This window comes from Rhinolophus sinicus, linkage group LG07 (assembly GCF_036562045.2).
Source record: "Rhinolophus sinicus isolate RSC01 linkage group LG07, ASM3656204v1, whole genome shotgun sequence".
In the NCBI taxonomy this organism is placed as follows: domain Eukaryota; kingdom Metazoa; phylum Chordata; class Mammalia; order Chiroptera; family Rhinolophidae; genus Rhinolophus; species Rhinolophus sinicus.
Window position 1 is genome coordinate 69,525,391 of NC_133757.1, and position 6,246 is coordinate 69,531,636.

The 6,246-nt window shown below is 45.7% G+C and overlaps 1 long non-coding RNA gene across 2 annotated transcripts; it reads right to left on the bottom strand.

Annotated features, from left to right (window-relative positions):
• Positions 1 to 28: 28 nt before the first annotated feature.
• Positions 29 to 5,303, bottom strand: LOC109454011 (uncharacterized). Of its 2 annotated transcripts, none has more exons than XR_012497999.1 (4): positions 3,652 to 5,303; positions 3,247 to 3,409; positions 2,673 to 3,020; positions 29 to 2,360 (listed from the first exon to the last, which is right to left on the bottom strand). It is a non-coding gene; the product is annotated as an uncharacterized LOC109454011 (long non-coding RNA). The 2 variants fall into 2 exon arrangements; XR_012497998.1 differs by having other exon boundaries at positions 2,673 to 2,802; positions 3,652 to 5,288.
• Between the last annotated feature and the right edge of the window lie 943 nt (positions 5,304 to 6,246).

Here is a 6,246-nt window from a genome sequence, read left to right on the forward strand (position 1 = left end):
ATTCTCAGTCAATATTACCAGGTGCATACAAGTTTAGGCATTTTTCTAGTAAATTTTATTTCTTATATTGTTATAATGTTATTAATATAACATTCAAAATTGTAAAAACTTAATTTTTTTAAATCAATTTAAGTACTAAATAAGTCTAGCAAAGGATATAAAAACATCCTGATGAAAAACATTTAAAAATTTATTGGGGGGCCGGCCCGGTGGCTCAAGCGGTTAGAGCTCCGTGCTCCTAACTCCGAAGGCTGCCGGTTCGATTCCCACATGGGCCAGTGGGCTCTCAACCACAAGGTTGCCAGTTCAATTCCTCGAGTCCCGCAAGGGATGGTGGGCTCTGCCCCCTGCAACTAAGATTGAACACGGCACCTTGAGCTGAGCTGCCTCCCGGATGGCTCAGTTGTTGGTTGGAGCGCGGGCTCTCAACCACAAGGTTGCCAGTTCAATTCCTCGAGTCCCGCAAGGGATGGTGGGCAGCGCCCCCTGCAACTAAAATTGAACATGGCACCTTGAGCTGAGCTGCCGCTGAGCTCCCGAATGGCTCAGTTGGTTGGAGCCTGTCCTCTCAACCACAAGGTTGCCGGTTCGACTCCCGCAAGGGATGGTGGGCTGTGCCCCCTGCAACTAGCAACGGCAACTGGACCTGGAGCTGAGCTGCGCCCTCCACAACTAAGACTCAAAGAACAACAACTTGAAGCTGAACAGAACCCTCCACAACTAAGACTGAAAGGACAACAATTTGACCATTGCTCCCCAATAAAGTCCTGTTCCCCTTCCCCCAATAAAATCTTTAAAAAAAAAAAAAAAAAAAATTTATTGGATAGTATGAAAGCAGAATGAAGTGAAATATAAACCATGACAAGGGGGCTGACAGGGAAGGCAGGATGAAGGAAGGGGCTTCAATGAGTGAGTTTATGATCATTAACTCATATATATTCACACTAATATGTCTTAAACACTATTTCTGGAACTTTTCAAAGGTGTTAGTAAATAGTGGACAGTGGTACAGAAACAATCCTCCATTCATACTATTTCCCATAAAAATGAAGATATAGTTCAGCCTCATTTTTGCAATGGTTAAATTTTTTAGTGCATGACATATATGTTTATGAGATTGGACATTGGTATCTGGGACCAGAGGCTTCAAATTAATTTGAACCATGGTGTGTGGCTGTTTGTGTTTAACATCCTTGTGAAAGAATTTGAAATTGCCTTATACATTTGGCATTTGTCAGGTGCTCCTGACAAAATTTGTTCTGCAGAAAATCAGAGTTTTTCACAGTCTGAGGAAGCTTTGTGGTTACTTGCACAATTTTAATCCCTTGTGAGTCTTCCCTTGTGAACAGAGTGATATCTTTGAGAGTCCACTATGATTTTCTGATAGAAGCAAGAAGAGCTATAAATGGCAAAGGTGAATGATTGAAATAAGCTGCAAATGGGGTATCATTTTGAGTGATCTCCCAATTTATTAGACATCCTCCAATAAGGAAATTTATAACGCCCCTTTATAGGAGGAGAATGGGCAGACTTTTGTTTTAATATTCCACAAAGCCCAAAATGCCCATTTAGTTTTTCACAGGTATTGTTTCCATATGCCTACACTTCCACTACATGTTAAGAAAGAGAAAAATGCAACAGCTTTGTGTTTAATTAAAGGACAAATGAAGGCTAGTCTTTGTCTTTTTCCATGTTCACTCTTGCTTTCATAGCACTGCAGAGATTAGTGTCATTTCATAACCATGATTACCTTATTTGGTCACCCCTCAACATCCTTCCCATTTTACAAATGACAAAAGTTAAGCACAGGAGCTGAGTTCTGCTGAAACTTATGCACACCATGATGAAGGCCTAATGTGGCCATCACCTGTACTAGGCACTGTCAAAGTGTTTAAATCTCAAAACAACTCTGGAGAACAAGTATAATTACACAGTTTTCAAAATGTAACATCAAATTTCAAACATAGTACTCAAAAGTCTACATTTATATGACATTCTAGAAAAAGCAGAGGTATAGAGAACTAGGAGGTAAGAGTGGAGGGAAAATTTGTCTACACATGGGCACTAGGAAGTTGTTTTCTTGGGGTGAAGTAGTGTTTTTATCCTGATTATGGTGGTGCCTGTATGCATTTATGAAAATCCATGGAACTACACTTTTAATTGGAAATTTTACTATTTTTCTTTTTATTTATTTTATTTTATTTTTAAAAATATTTAACAGTAATTTCTCGTTTTAAATTTTTATTAGGGAATTTTGGTGAACAGTATGTTTCTCCAGGGCCCATCAGCTCCAAGTCATTGTCCTTCAGTCTAGTTGTGGAGGGCGCAGCTCAGCTCCAAGTCCAGTTGCTATTTTCAATCTTTAGTTGCAGGGGGCGCAGCCCACCATACCATGCGGGAATTGAACGGGAACCTTGTTGTTAAGAGCTTGCACTCTAACCAACTGAGCCATCCGTCCAACCCGAATTTTTCTATTTTTAAACGAATTAGTAGAAAACAAAAATCTCTTATGAACTAAGAGGAAATTTAAACCTACCCAAACCTCGATTTTTAGATGTGCAATAACAGTATTTTCCACCTCCCAAAGACTTGTGACCCATCAGGCGTTTGTTGGAACCCCATCTGAAGCTAGTAAACACTCTCCACAGTCACACTTGCCCTCACCACATTACCTGAGAGAAGTGAGAGGGAACCATCTGTGTGTGTCTGTCAATGTGTCACCAACTTCCTTGGGCCAAAACTCTGGCAATGCTGTGGTTTGATATTTCAAAGGAATTCCAGAGAGTTCCACAGGGGCTTCTCCTGGAAAGAAGTGGGGGTGGTGGTGTTTCCTAGTACTTGGGCATTCCCACCAGGTCCTGTTCTGGAACCACTTGCAACTCAGTCCAGGCTACCTGACATCTCAAGGTCAAACCCAGTCCTGATCTTTATTTCTTCAAAACTTCACTAGGGATCCACACCTTGAGCTCTTCTAGCAGTCATTTCTGTGCAGAAATTCCACATGGCAGTGATCAAAGACTCTGGAAGAAGTGGGACACAGTGACTCACATTCTTCCAGGGCAACAGGCTACCAAATGAACTCCGCACCCTATTTCCCCGCTAGACAAACTTGACTTCGCATCTGTCACAGTTGCAACACATAACACATGCAATTTGTGAGGGAGAACATTGCGCCCACAGCAGTGTGCATTCGCACCCATGCCCGCCCACCTTCCCACTATCTCCATCCCGGCCTCCGCTTCCTACCTTTGCGGAGGACCGGGTTGCACATGCGCCGTCAATGTCCTCATTTCCAAACTCCCCAGCAGTTCCAGGTGTAGACTTGTGGGGGACAGAGCCCCAGAGAGTAGTTTAGAGGCTCTCGGCCTCACGTGAAGGGGTACTGGCTCGGGTGGTGAATGGCCGTTGGCTGTGGCTGATTGGCCGTGGGCTGTGGCCGGTTAGCCAATTGGCCGCTGGTATAACTGCTGCGGCTACGGAGGAGAGCTGAGGACTGCCGAGGAGCCGAGCAGAATGGAAGAGAGTAGAGGAACAGAGTCGAGGAGAGTGGAGGAGAGTCGTCGGTCGGTCAGCTGGTGAAAAGGCGGACGGCAGGTCGCGCGTCCGGTGGGCCCAGCCTCCAGTGAGACCATAGTGGTATGACTCCCCTACCTATGGCTCCGTGGGTGTTCCTTGTTGGCCTCACCATATCCTGCGTTCTTGTGTGGGGAGCGGGAGCAGAGACCCCGCACGACAAATGGCGCAGCGAGCAGGGTCTCCCGCCCGACAAGACTCCTCGACCCTCCCTGCCTCACATGCTCCCGCGCTGGCCGGGAAACGCCCCGTGGATCCCAAGTCCTTGGGAGAAGTACAGCTTAGAGTCAAAGCCTCCTCAGACTCCAGCACCCCGCTTTTCCGGTTACTCCTGGCACGCGACCCAGACGCACCAGGTTGGTGCCGCGCAGACACGTGGGAGTTCTGAATTTGTTGACGTGAGCAGGTGCAGCTTCCTGCGTGGCAGACGCTGAGACCACAGTTCTTGGAAGAGCCGGAGAGTATGCAGGCCAGGTCAGCGTGGGAAAGGAAATGCTGAGGAGACCCTCAAATCCTGCTCCCACTCCTAGCTATCAGCTTCCGGGAGGCTCGTTTGTGCCGGAAGTTGCCTGTCCCGGGAAGAGGCGATATCCAAGCTTAAGAGACCTTCACTTTCCCTTGGCAGATTGTGGCAGGTGTGCTGGAAACTGTGACGGTAGATGGTGAAGGTTGCAGGGCGAACGGTGGGAGCTGACCTGGGGACGACAGGGTGGGGATGCAAACACTGGAGAAAAGTGCAGCAGAGATGATGGAGGCCGAGGGACCGCTGCAGAGAGCGTGACAGAAGGGGGAGGGGCTAAAGTGGGGGCGGGGCCGACGCTCTCCTGGCCGAACTCCCCTTGAGAAGCAAAGGAACCAGGGATGTCAAGGAGTGAGGGCCCCTCTCCTGATGGGAACCTAAATCACCGCGAGCGCCGGAAGCGGGTAGTGCCCCTGACCCGGGCAGTCTCAGGCTCCAGTTACCCTAGGGGGTGATGACACCACTGTTACTGACCCTTTCGGGTGGGGGAACAAAACTAAGGTCCTTTTGTCCAGTGCCATTCCAGCCAATAAAATGAGACTGAGTTTGGTAAAGCAGAGAGAAACTTTATTCTTTGATCAAGGAATGGAGAAAAGTGAGCTCGTGTTCTAAGGGCACCTCCTGGGCTGGAAGGAGCGTTCTGTATTTATAGGCTGAGGAGAGGAGTGACTGAATTCTTTTTTAGGCATGTTTAGTTATTCTGCTGCACTTGGTGCTTTTTGCACACGATGCCCCATTGCCATCTTGGTTTTTGTGCTTGGCACCTTGGTCTTTGCGTTCGGCACTCTTCCTTTTGTGGTAGGGAATCCTTTTCACTTCCTGTAAGCAAACACAACTTCTGACAGTTTAGATATGAAAAATGTTAGCATTTTTAGATAATAGCCCGGTAACTACCGCCTCCCTACAGGTTGTTACAGAGACTGGGGCTGGGGTGGGTGCAGACCGGGTTTTGTGCGCAGTGAGAGTTATGCAATGAGACGCCTCTGCCCCAGCATGTCAGTCAAAGGATCTTTTGGGAATTCCCCACCACTCACAATGACAACCTGTATTATTTGGAATGGGGACAGTAACCCTTCACTCTGGGCAGATCAAGTGGATGTGACCCCATGAGTGAGTTCAGACAAATGGGAAAAACTCTGTGTGTGTGTGTGTGTGTGTGTGTGTGTGTGTGTGTGTGTGTATGTGTACCCAGCCTTTCAATGAGAATGTATTTCCTCATATGTAACAGGCTTTGTACTGGGTGCTGTCTGTTTAGCTGTGATCAGAACAGAGGGAATATCCCTGTCATCTTGGAGCTGAAATTCTGAGGGAAAAACAAGGAAATGTAATCAAACTATAAAGTATATCGAATGGTGGTAAGTCGAAGAAGAAAATGAAAATGGGAAAGGGTGCAGAGGGTCTGGGCTGTGTTTGTGTGTTGGGGAGGTCTGTAAGTGTCCATTATCTCTGAGAGTGTGTGTACCTTTATGTTCAGATTCTAAAGTCTGGGTGATTCTGTCTCTGGAGCCACGTGGGTATGGCTGGGATTGTCCATGTCACTGAGTTGTGTTCAGGCAGGAGTGTTAATGAGTCTCCTGCACGACTGTGATGTTTCTTGTCTCTGTTTATGTCTCCTATTCTGTGTATAATAAATAATCTAATGTTGGCCATTTGGATGTCTTCCTTGGAAAATGTCTACTCAATTCTTCTGCCCATTTTTAAATTGGATTGTTTGGGCTTTTTTTCCCCTTCTATTGAGTTGTGTGAGTTCTTTATATATTTTGGATATTAACCCCTTATCAGATACATGACTTGCAAATATATTCTCCCATTTTGTTGGTTGCCTTTTCATTTTGTTCATGGAGAAATTTCTTAAAGTGATTGAAATTTCAACTGTCTCAACCACCTCATACACATTAGGATGGCTACTACAAAAAAAGAAAACAGGAATAACAAGTGTTAGTGAGGATGTGGAGAAATTGGAAAACTTGTGCACTGTGAGTGGAAATATAATATCGTGCAGTTGCTATGGATACCAGTATGGCAGTTCCTCAACATATTAAAAATAGAATTACCATTTGATTTAGCAATTGCACTTTGAGTATATACCCAAAAGAATTGAAAGCAGGGACTCAAGGAAATATTTGTACATCCATGCTCACAGCAGCATTATT